This window comes from Vulpes vulpes, chromosome 3 (genome assembly GCF_048418805.1).
Source record: "Vulpes vulpes isolate BD-2025 chromosome 3, VulVul3, whole genome shotgun sequence".
In the NCBI taxonomy this organism is placed as follows: domain Eukaryota; kingdom Metazoa; phylum Chordata; class Mammalia; order Carnivora; family Canidae; genus Vulpes; species Vulpes vulpes.
The window spans coordinates 87,044,413-87,056,489 of NC_132782.1; the positions used below are offsets into that span (position 1 = coordinate 87,044,413).

Here is a 12,077-nt window from a genome sequence, read left to right on the forward strand (position 1 = left end):
TTTACTTTAAAAAGCATAGTGATCTGCATAGTAATGTTAACTTGTTATTTAGGGACCTGTGTCATACTTCATCAAAAGCAACTTTTTTGATAAGGATGTGAAATAGGGGCACCTGGGTGGCTTAGTCAATGAAGCGTCTGCCTTCGGCTCAGGTCATGATCTCTGGGGGAATTGGGATTGAGCCACACATGGGGCTCCCTGCTCAGCAGGGAGTCTGCTTCTCCCTCTGCCTCTCCCCCCAGCTTGTGCATGCGTGCTCTTTCTCACACATACACAAATAAATAATTTTTTTAAAAAGCATATGAAGGGCGGCCCCGGTGGTGCAGCGGGTTAGCACCGCCTGCAGCCTGAGGTGTGATCCTGAAGACCTGGGATCCAGTCCCATGTCGAGCTCCCTGCATGGAGCCTGCTTATCCCTTTGCCTGTGTCTCTGCCTCTCTTTCTCTTTTTCTCTGTATCTCTCATGAATAAATAAATAAAATGTTAAAAAATTAAAAGATAAAAAATAAAAAGCATACGAAATAGATAAATTAAAAATTACCCAGTGCTAGAGTCACCAACATAACCCATTCCAAAAAAATAAGATTGACCTTGGGAGGTACTGGTCAGGAGACCTCTCCAAGAAATTCGCTGTTAAGTGAAAAGGTAAAATGTGTGCATTGTGAGTGTTTAGATTCTTTTGTATAAATGTAAAGGATTTATCTGTTGTTTTTTCTGGAATGAAACAAACTGCTGAAGGAAGGCTTGAAATAAGAGGAATGCACTTTGTCTTCATTTATGCCTTTCTTTGTGTGTTTCTTAGTAGCATGTACCTAGGTGTGCTTGCTCTCACCAGTAATCTCTGAATCAACAGAGACTAAAACAAAATACCCAACAACACTAAGACAGATAACGGGTTTTAGCTGAACCCTTCCTCCCCCTGACCTTCAGTTGTCTGGAATGAACCAGTCAGTAGCTCCTGCTTCCATTTGTTTGTAGCTTTTGGATATGTGAGTGTCTGGTATTATATACAGTCCTCACCCTATTTCATTTACTGTCTGCCTTTTATAGTTTTTACTCTCTTCTCTCAGTGTAAAATAATTGAAAGAATAACCATTGCTGGAAAGGCCTTTCAATTTTACACAGTTCTGTGCTTATGACAGAATGAGGCCTGGTGCCCTCACTGGCCAGAGGTAGGAATCCAGGACTTGAAGCAGGAATGTCTTCTGTTAAGAATACTCTCGTGGGGGGGGGGGGGGGGGGCAGCCCAGGTGGCTCAGCGGTTTAGCGCCGCCTTCCATCCAGGGCCTGATCCTGGAGACCCGGGATCGAGTCCCACTTCGGGCTCCCTGCATGGAGCCTGTTTCTCCCTCTACCTGTGTTTCTGCCTCTCTCTCTATCTCTCTCTGTCATTAATAAATGAAATCTTTAAAAATAAATAAATAAATAAATAAATAAATAAATAAATAAATAAATAAATAAATAAATAGAATACTCTCGTGGGATACCTGGGTGGCTCAGCAGTTGAGCACCTGCTTCAGCTCAGGGCATGATCCCAGGATCCAAGATTGAGTCCCATATTGGGCTCCTTGCATGGAGACTTCTTCTCTCTCTGCCTATATCTCTGCCCCTCTCTCTCTGTGTCTCTCATGAATAAATAAATAAAATCGTTTAAAAAAAGAAGAATAGTGACTGTTCTTTCGTGTTTGCACAAATTGCAAAGATTCATGCAATTTCGATGGTAAAGTTCCATCTTACTCATTTGAACTGCACTGTTCCTTCCACATGTTAGACGTTTGTCAGGGGCCATACCTGTATATTCGTGCAGAAGTGAGATTGGCGGAGCAGAAACTTTTGATGCCAAAATCTGTGTTGTATGTTTTCTCAATTAGGGAACAGAATCAATACACAGAAAACGGAGACTTTGCTGATTGGACATACTGATTCTTCTGGTCTTTATTTGCTGTTCCAGTCACCTCTCTAGTTTCATTTTCAAAAGCCACTACCTTCCATCAAACATAAGTAAACTCATCAGAACAGCTGCTTTTTTCCTGCTAGAAAACAGAAAAGAGAAAAAAAAAAAAAAAGAAAACAGAAGAAACAACAGGATGATAGGATGCTAATTATTGAATGACAGTAAGAATTCTGGGCATAGGGAATCCCTGGGTGGCTCAGCGGTTTGGTGCCTGCCTTCAGCCCAGGGTATGATCCTGGAGTCCCAGGATTGAATCCCACGTCAGGCTCCCTCTGCCTGTGTTTCTGCCTGTCTTTCATGAGTGAATAAAATCTTTAATAAAAAGAAAAAATTCTGGGCATAACGTATGTAATCTAGGCAAGTTCTTCAATCTCTTAGTAACTTGGTTTCCTCATCTGTAGGATGGGCGTGATAATACCTGCCTGTCTCACTGGGTTGTCTGAGGATTGAAGAAAGGGATATTTGTAAGACTTAGGCTGCACCTTTAATCTTCAGAAATTGGGTGTCTTCCCTCCAAGATACACAATAGGTTAGGGTGACCACAGTCTCTTCAGGGGTTATCGAGGAGAAGATTATCCCTGCAAGATGACACAAATCAATGTGTTTTTAACAAGAAAATAAAATAGAAGAGAGGATCCCGGGATAACAGAAGCAAAGAAGTTTTCCAAGACCTGTGCGGGGGCTGCCACCTCAAGACCCGAAGGAGTTGAGGACCAGGGAGAGTTAAAACTAAGGGTTATCAGTCAGCAAATGATGTGGAGCTTGAGAACAGTCAAGATGTTTCTCAAGGCTCATTTTTCTAAAGCTCAGGATGGCCAGAGATTGTAGCTACGTTTTTTCTGCCATGTTTTTACGATAGGCACTTGACTGAATTTTTTACATAGTTTTCTACAAGATCAGTACTTAGAACACATTATAATGCTATGAATGTAAAGAATTCACATTTTGAAAGTGTTTTGCTTTTGTTCAAGCCTTCTTAACATACATATTTAATTACAAGGCATGAGGATTAATGGGGCTTTGAATATTTAAAGTTCTTTTCCCAAGATTAATTTGATTTAATTACCCCTGAGCTCAGCGTTTGCAGCCTTTTGACTTGCTGTTTGGATGCCTCTGTGAGAGGAGTGGGGTTCAGACATGCTTCTCTGACTGCCAAGCCCCTCCCTATTCATTTTCAGCTTATCACTTTGTCTTTTTGGTTTGGAAAAGAAAGGGAAAGGTAGTAGAAGTTACCTCTATAAGTTCATCATATAACTTGCTGTATTCTTAAAGTAACGGTGTTTAGTATGCATCCCTTAGCATCCAAGACAACAAAATAACAGAATAATTTTTACAGCCCTGTTCTTCCAGAGATTTAAAAATCCTCTGTTGTACCCTGGGTCCTTCAACCCTGCTGGCCTGTGTGAAGAGGAGGACCATGCACAGGCCCCAAAAGAGTTCAGTCCCCAGACAGGGGTCTAACATTGATCGTGATTATCCATCTTGTTGTAAAGGCAGAGGAGGTCCGAGAGCATGTGGGGCAAAGAGAAGGAGGTGTCTTTGTTCAAGGTGATTGAGTTCTTTCCACCTCAGACTGCCACTGCCAGCAGAGCCACCCTTGTGTCTTGTGTCTACATCTGTGGCAGATGACAATTGCAGGGAGCTCCTCTGGTTCTTGCATCCCAAGGCCAGTGACTGAAGGCTGCTCTCCTTCTGCTGTGGTCTGGCTCCCCGTAAGAGGCAGAGTGTGGAATGAGCAACCAGTGACAAAGGTGGCACGGTTGAGGAGGGGGATACGCAGGTTTAGCCAGCAGAAGCTGGCCACTCAACAGCACCAGGGGTACCTGGACAGGCGGACAAGGTGTTGAATGATGTCCCTTCCCTGCACAGCCTGAGCCTGGGGTGGGGGGAGCAACTACAGACCACCCCAGCAGGAATTCACATTTCCTTATTGATACAGGAGAGGACCCTACAAAAGCAAAGCTTCTGTGTCTTGAGCAGATATCCTTTGGGAGCCCATTGGAATAGCTGTTAAGATTATCAGTAGAGGTGGCCCTGTTCACCTCTGCTCAACAACCAGGGCAGGGGTGCTCGGGCCTTGAGCAGAACTGAGAACACTACTACACAAGTCCTTGGGGTGATCTTCATTGCCACTAACATAAGCCAGGCTTGCTTTCCAGAAACTGCAGGAGTGGTGGCTGGTGCTTCCTTGAGCAGGTCTGGAATAACAAAAACTGGCAGTAATTTGAAAATCAGGATGGTTTCCTTTGTTTTTGTTTTTTAATGCATAGGCTCAGTGTAGAAAGCCCAGCTAGTGGAACCCCATGTTCAGCCATCACAAATCAGTGCCAGATCCTAGCCAGGCTGAATGCTTTTCTGCCCTCTTGTTCTTCACACATCACTATCTGCTTTTGTCTAGTCCTTAACCCAGTCACGGCCATCCTCAACAATTATAACTCGTCATATCATAATGTTACTATTTTTCCTTAAACAGAAGCTGCCGTGCCCTTTCCCTATCCCTTCAGAATGAAGCTAGAGAATCCTCTTATTTGTCTGTGTGATCATGGCAGAGTAACTAGGCTATAAGATCTGCTCATCTCATTGTGAGATTTTTGTGGACTTTTTCCCAAAACTTTGATGCAACTGCCAGCACCCCATATCCCCCAACAATTGTACAATTCATTGATTAACTGCTGCTGTGCTAAGCTCTTTAAAAACTATTCCCAGGGGGCACCTGGCTGGCTCAGTCAGGAAAGCATCTACCTTTGGCTCAGGTCATGATCTTAGGGTCCTAAAATCAAGCCCCACATCAGGCTCTTTGCTTAGCAGGGAGACTGCTTTCTCTCTCTCTCTCTCTCTCTCTCTCTCTCTCTCTCTCTCTCTCAAATAAATAAATAAAATCTTTTAAAAAAACAAAAACCATTTCCGGTCTTCAGAGTAACCCTGAAAGAAATGTCATTACCCCCATTTTACCAGATGGGGACACTCGGGCTTGTGGGATGACCCAATCAAGTGGGGGCCGCTGGCACGTGTGGTGGAAGGAGTCACCTAAGGCAGAATAAAGGAAATAAAAGTTTATTGAACTCATGCAAGGGAGAAGAGGGGAAGCTATCTGCCAGGAGGCAGTGGCAGAGAGGAGCTATCATTAAGAATTAAGCGGGGAATAAGGAGGTATGGGAACATATGTGGGGCTGGATCTTAGGGACCTAAGAGCAGACCTGAGCTGAGATTAGGATTCAGCGGCTTAACTGACAGAGCCACCCAGGTGCCCCCCGCAGGCTTCATTATCTTTTTTTTTTTTTTTTTTTTTTTTTGCAGGCTTCATTATCTTAACTATGTCACTAGAACCTTCTGAAAAGATATGCTGGCTCTGCCATCTATGGGTGTGACTTAACCTCTGAGCCAGGCAGAGGCCACTTCTGGGCAACAGGCTTGAGCAACGGAAACATGAGTAAGGCACAAGGACCCACAGTGACCAGCAGGCCAAGTACAAACAGACCCAATAGGCAACCCGCCTTGAAGTAGCCATAGGCCCTACCTAGCTGACCAAAGCACTACTTGTAACCAGGCAGAGGTGCCAGAAAAGGGAAATTCCATATGTTCCCATACCTCCTTATTCCCCGCTTAATTCTTAATGATAGCTCCTCTCTGCCACTGCCTCCTGGCAGATAGCTTCCCCTCTTCTCCCTTGCAATGAGTTCAATAAACCTCTATCTCCTTTATTCTGCCTTAGGTGACTCCTTCCACCACACATGCCAGCGACCCCCACTTGATTGGGTCACCCCCACAAGCCCCAGTGTCCCCATCTTGTAAAATGGGGGTAATGACATTTCTTTCAGGGTTACGGAAAGAACCACTCAGCATGGAGTCTGCTTACAACTCAATCTCTCTCCCTCTGTCCCTTTCCTGTGTGCATACATACAAGCATTCTCTCTTTCTCTCAAGTAAATCTTTAAGGGGGAAAAAAAGATAATGATGCCCATGTTACTTTACAGAGAACAAGGAAGTAATGTTGCACCTACCTTGGCGTGGTAAGGAGTGTGGGAGGTGCTAGCCGTCCCTCTTGTCACTATGTGAGAACGGCAGCTCTCCTTTATTGGGCGCACACAGTTTCTCATTTATCTTTACGGGGATGTTGCCAGGTACTTGCTTTCCCCGTTTTTATTGATGAAGAAGCAGAGGGAGGGATCCCTGGGTGGCACAGCGGTTTGGCGCCTGCCTTTGGCCCAGGGCGCGATCCTGGAGACCCGGGATCGAATCCCACGTCAGGCTCCCGGTGCATGGAGCCTGCTTCTCCCTCTGCCTGTGTCTCTGCCTCTCTCTCTCTCTGTGACTATCATAAATAAATAAAAAATTAAAAAAAAAAAAAAAAAAAGCAGAGGGAGCAGGATTTGCTCAGCCTCGCACAGAACCCTCTGGTCCCTGTCCCCGTCTTCCTAACGTGAGGTGCTATAGCTTTAGCTTGTGGTCTGGCATTTGCTATTTGCCATTTGATTGTAATCATTTTGTAAGTACCATGTTGTACTCATCTTTTTTTTTTTTTTTTTTGTACTAAGCATGACAAATACCTGTGTTCTTTATTTTTATTTTATTTTATTTTTTTAGATTTTATTTATTTATTAATGAGAGACACGGGGTGGGGAGAGAGAGAGAGAGAGAGAGAGAGGCAGAGACACAGGCAGAGGGAGAAGCAGGCTTCACGCAGGGAGCCTGACATGGGACTTGATCCCGGGACTCCAGGATCACGCCCTGGGCCGAAGGCAGATGCTTAACCACTGAGCCACCCAGGGATCCCCGATACCTGTGTTCTTAAACAGTTTGTAAACCGGTCAGATGTGCTTTGGTTTACTTACATGTGCCCTGAGTCTAAGGTATAAAGTGTTTTCCACTGTTGCTGCTGCAAATAATTCAGTGCTTGGCTTTGTACATAAAGCCTTTTTTTTTTTTCTTTTTTTTTTTAAGAATTATTCCTTAGGATGGATCCCAAGAGTAGGACTCCTGGGTCCAAGAGAAATCCATTTTCTCGAGACTTCAAAATTCTTTTCAAAGGGTTTGCATGGGGATCCCTGGGTGGCTCAGCAGTTTGGCGCCTGCCTTCGGCCCAGGATATGATCCTGGAATCCCAGGATCGAGTCTCATCGGGTTGCTTGCATGGAGCCTGTTTCTCCCTCTGCCTGTGTCTCTGCCTCTCTCTGTGTGTGTCTCTCATGAATAAATATATAGAATCTTAAAAAAAAAAAAAAAAGAAGAAGGGTTGCATGTAGTTACCTTCCCTCCAGTATATCCTGCTTATTTTAAAAGGAAGAATGTGGGATCCCTGGGTGGCGCAGCAGTTTGGCGCCTGCCTTTGGCCCAGGGCGCGATCCCGGAGACCCGGGATCGAATCCCACGTCGGGCTCCTGGTGCATGGAGCCTGCTTCTCCCTCTGCCTGTGTCTCTGCCTCTCTCTCTCTCTCTCTCTCTCTCTCTCTCTCTCTGTGACTATCATAAATAAATTTTAAAAAAAAATTATTTAAAAAAATTAAAATAAAATAAAATAAAAGGAAGAATGTCACAGTCTGTTCTTCAGCTCAGAGACTGACTGCCCTTCCAGAGGGACACTGACATCTATGAAGGGCTACTTTGTGAGGTAGCTTTTGAGGTATTTCCAAAGGATTTCAAAACAAAATGTTAGAGTCCACCTTTGAGCAAAAGCAAGTGTGGGCCAGCACTGAGGTACCAGATCCACCAACTTTGCAGTTTAGAAAGGCAAACCACACACGCATTTGCCCTGGCAGCATAGCAGCTACCATGATTGTCCTCTGAGTGGACAGGTGTGCTTGCTGGTAAGTGAGGGCATCTCTTGACTGGCCCTACCAGAAGGACAGCAGTTGCTGGAGTGAAGAAACAGTGGGAGAACAAAAGCACATATGCCTGTGAAGCTGTGTTGTGAGAATATGTGAACATGTTCCCTCGAAGTTCATGGTGGCTGAGTTTGTCACCTTCGGTCATCTTTGTAACATTCTTGAGAAGATGCTGCATGTGCCCTTGAGGCCACATGTTGGCTCTGAACTTCCTTTTGAGTTTGGTCTTCTCCCTTCCCATTTTGGAAGTTTCCCATTTGTAAAATCAGGACTGAAGTGTGGCCCTTGATTGGACACCGAGACCAGTAAATAATGCACTCAAGCCAGCCAGTGCTGTCTGTGGCACATGGAAGTTGTGGCCAGCTCACCAGATAAAACTGTCCCAAGTTGAGTCACAAGATTCATTGTCAGTGTTTCCCAAGTAACATGGACAGAGAAAGGTTCATGATATGGTCAGTTGATAGACTAAGGAAGGAGGAGGACACTTGTCCTTGGTGCTGAGGGTCCTGCCTGAACCTTGAGGCTTTGAGAAAACCCTTGAAATAAACTAGAATGTGCACTGGAACAAAGCTAGTGGTTTTTCTCCCAGAAGCCTAGAGGCTATTGGAGACACAATAGCAGGTCCTGGAGAAATAATAAGGACTAAAATCTAAGCTCCTTCTCTGGTCAGCCAGAAATAGTGGTGGTTTCTGGACACAGGAGTGGAGGGATCTAAGGTGGAGCTGGAAGACTAGCTATTGGGTGGTAATGTCCTTTAGTGATAAGAGGGGGACTAAGAACAGCTTTGTGAGGGAGGCAAGGGGATCCTAATTCGTGTTTCAGAAATGTGTAGCCAGGTGGAGATGCAAGCCCGCTGCTTAGGGGACTTCAGGGCCTGGGCCCATTGGGGCAGGGAGGGGCTGACTGATTTTGCCTTGGAGAGTTAGATATCATGGAAAAGTGACTCCAAGACCAGACCTGGAAGGCTGCTGTAGGGCTAGGGCAGAGAAGTAGGAGAGGCTCCCAGAAAGGATGCAACATACTGAAAGTGTTTCCGAGGGTGGGTGGGGAGATGACGTGGCTAGGAGGGGGACAGTCCTTGTGGGAAGTCCATCCAGGGTGGGAAACAGGAGCGACATGATCACATTCAGTGTCTCAGAGGAATATTCTGGCAGCAGTTTGAAGGAAGGACTGGAGGTGAGAAGAGGTTGGAGGCAGGGAGTTGAGGACGGCTCACAGCCTGAAGACAGACTGTGCACCTTATGCAGCCACGCTGCCGCCCTCATCATGAGACCATCTGTCACCAGCAGAAAGGCAGACATGGGCAGGCTGGCCTTGTGGAGCTGGTGGGGAACGGCTGCTGGCTTTATTAGAGTGTGATGGGGGCTGGCTCTGGATCCCGTGTGATGCTCTAGATGTTCCTGGGTTGGTTCTTTTTTTTTTTTTTTTTTTTTTTTTATGATAGTTACACAGAGAGAGAGAGAGAGGCAGAGACACAGCAGAGGGAGAAGCAGGCTCCACGCACCAGGAGCCCGACGTGGGACTCGATCCCGGGTCTCCAGGATCGCGCCCCGGGCCAAAGGCAGGCGCCAAACCGCTGCGCCACCCAGGGATCCCTTTTTTTTTTTTTTTTTTTTTTTTTTTTACGTAGGCTCCCCCGCCCAGTATGAAGCCCAGTGCAGGGCTTGAACTTATGACCCTGAGATCAAGAGTCGGACACTAAATGGACTGAGCCACCCAGGGGCCCCCCGGGTCAGTTCTAAAGGCACTACTGTAGCTATTACTGTAAGACCAGGTGTTTTAAATGCACACACAGAAATACACTCCTTTTCTCACTGCTTCACTTCGCTTTGCTTGCTTGCTTTTTCAGTTGCATCCTGCAGCAGCACATTCCACTGGCAGATTCCATGGCGGGGATATTCTTTTTTTGGGGGGGGGGGGGATATTCTTTTAAAAAAAAAATTTATTCATGAGAGACACAGGCAGAGACATAGACTGAGGGAGAAGCAGGCTCCTCACAGGGTGCCCAATGTGGGGCTCAATCCCCAGACCCAAGATCATGCCCTGAGCCAAAGGCAGATGCCCAACCACTGAGCCACCCAGGCTCCCAGGAATGTTCTTTCACTTGCTTGATGTCAGTGGATTGATTTTGTGATCCATTGCCACAGCACCTGGAGCTCAGGCCTTATCAAATAGCTGTTCATGTGGCACAGATGTCAACCCTTAGAAGTACCAGGCAATGAGGACTGCTGAGTGCCTCTCAGCTTTCTCCCCATCAGAAGGCCTTGCCCAACTTCCCTGGGCGTGCAATCCTGGGCCTTAGACATTGGCCCAGAGTCCCTAGGTGGTGGCAGAACAGGCTGTCAGCTTGGGGCGCTGTTGGTGGGCCTAGCTGGAGCAGCTCTTGCCTGTGTGGAGACCCCAGCCCCATCTCCATAGCTGTGTGGCCTCCCATCACCTGCTTCCTTCTGTGCCACAGTCTCATCTGGCAGAATGAGGAGGAGAACAGCACCCTTGAGGAGGTAAGAAAGTGCTTAGTCCATAAGCATTCAGCCAGTGCTGGTTGTTGTCACTCATCCCGCTCCCTGTATAAGCTCCTCTTCATAGATTTGGCAGCTTTACTCAATGGTCTTCTTAATATTCTAGAGTCACAGTTCCCAAACATTTCCTTGTTGCTCTGCTCAGGGCCATTTCCAATCCCTATGTGGGCCAAGTTATCAGAAAGCAACTGGTAAACCACCTGTGCCACCCATGTCTCCAGGTGCTCACACTCCACGGCAACATCTGGCCTCCTCAGCTGTCTCTGCAGACCTGCTTCCCAGTCCTTTATGCCTCTCAGTGCTCTCTCAGCTCTCAGTTCCCTTCAGCTTTTTAAGTTAGAGAAGCCATCTTTCACTTGGTCAGTAGCTGTCCAGAAATATGCTCTGTCACCTTCTGTATGAGGGGCCTTACTATCCTGATGGCTGGAGACACACCACCCCACCCCCACCCCCACCCCAGGGCAGAGTGTTCTGCAACTGTGCTTAAAAGGGCAGGAGACCCTGTAGCTCAAGCCATGAGCACTTGTGATGACAGTGGTAGCGACACAGAACAGCAGCTAACATTTATAGTCACTGCTTTGTGCCACCACGCTGTGCATGCTAAAAATGAGTTATCTTATTCAATCAACAGGGCTATGGCTTTTAGATCCCATTTTATAGATTTGGAAACAAATCTGGGAAAGATGAGGCACCCGTCCACCTGTGTTCACTATTTAGTAAGTGGCTGAGGCAAAGTGCTCAGATCTTCCCAGATTTCCTGACCACAGGTTATATGGGGGAGCCCTGTCACACTCATCTGTCTTAATCCCACTAGTCTGTGTGACACGATTAGTGGTATGTACTTGGCGAGGCTATGATGCTGATCAGAGGATTATCTCAGGCAGATCATTGGCTGTTTCCTTCCTGAGACTGGTCACAAGCCTTAATATTCTATGGATCCGGCGGGGTCATTGGAGCTACCCAGGCTGCAGCACTTAAGATGAACGTAATTCAGATTGTTCGTGACCACTGGGTACATACACTTGTGCCTATGGGGTTTGTCCTTGGAGGTTATCTAGACAGAAGGAATGATGAAAAGCTAACTGCCTTCTGGAATAAGAGTTTGTTGTTTAGAAGGGAATTGAGACCCAATGAAGAAGTCACCTGGAAGTAAAGGCTGTGACTAAATTACAGAATGTTCACATTTTAAAAGTTAGAGAAATAAAAGCACATTCATTATTTAAATATATATATATATATATATTTTTTTTTTCTATGGATCCTGTTCATGAGATCTGGATAAAGTATTTACATGGCAGGAGCTGGAATGATATAAAGATGTGTTGTGTTTCTCTGCATGTGGATATTTTAAATTAATTGAAAGTCTTGTTGATGGCGACAAGATAGTAGGTTTCTCAGGGTGATTTTGTTAGTAAGGAACTAACAGTTACAGTGGACAGCCAGCAGAGGGCCCCAGAGCCTCACAAAAAGCCTAGATTCTGGCTGTGGCTGGATGCTCGCCAGTTCCCAAGCCAGCGCCCTTTGGCTCAGTAGGGAAGCATTCAGGCGAGCCTGCACTGGAGTGCTCATCTCTGAACTGGGAGGAAACCCCAGTACCTCCAGGATCAAGATAGGAATAAAGCAGAAGGTAGAAATTATAGTTAATTACAGAAGAACAGTTGAAGAATCGAGTGACCTGATAGTCATGTTTGGTTTTGCTTTGAGGGTGGGGCATGAATGAGATTGTGTGCCGTTGTATGTAGGTAAAGGAGTAACCAACCTATGCAGGAACCAGAAAGGAAG

General features: G+C 46.0%; 1 protein-coding gene and 1 pseudogene across 4 annotated transcripts in view; both read left to right on the forward strand.

The window, feature by feature from the left end:
* The window catches only part of RNF216 (ring finger protein 216), a 160,294-nt gene that overhangs the window by 88,428 nt on the left and 59,789 nt on the right, over window positions 1-12,077 (forward strand). The window lies entirely within an intron of this gene.
* Window positions 11,262-11,486, forward strand: LOC140598128 (NADH dehydrogenase [ubiquinone] 1 beta subcomplex subunit 1 pseudogene; annotated as a pseudogene).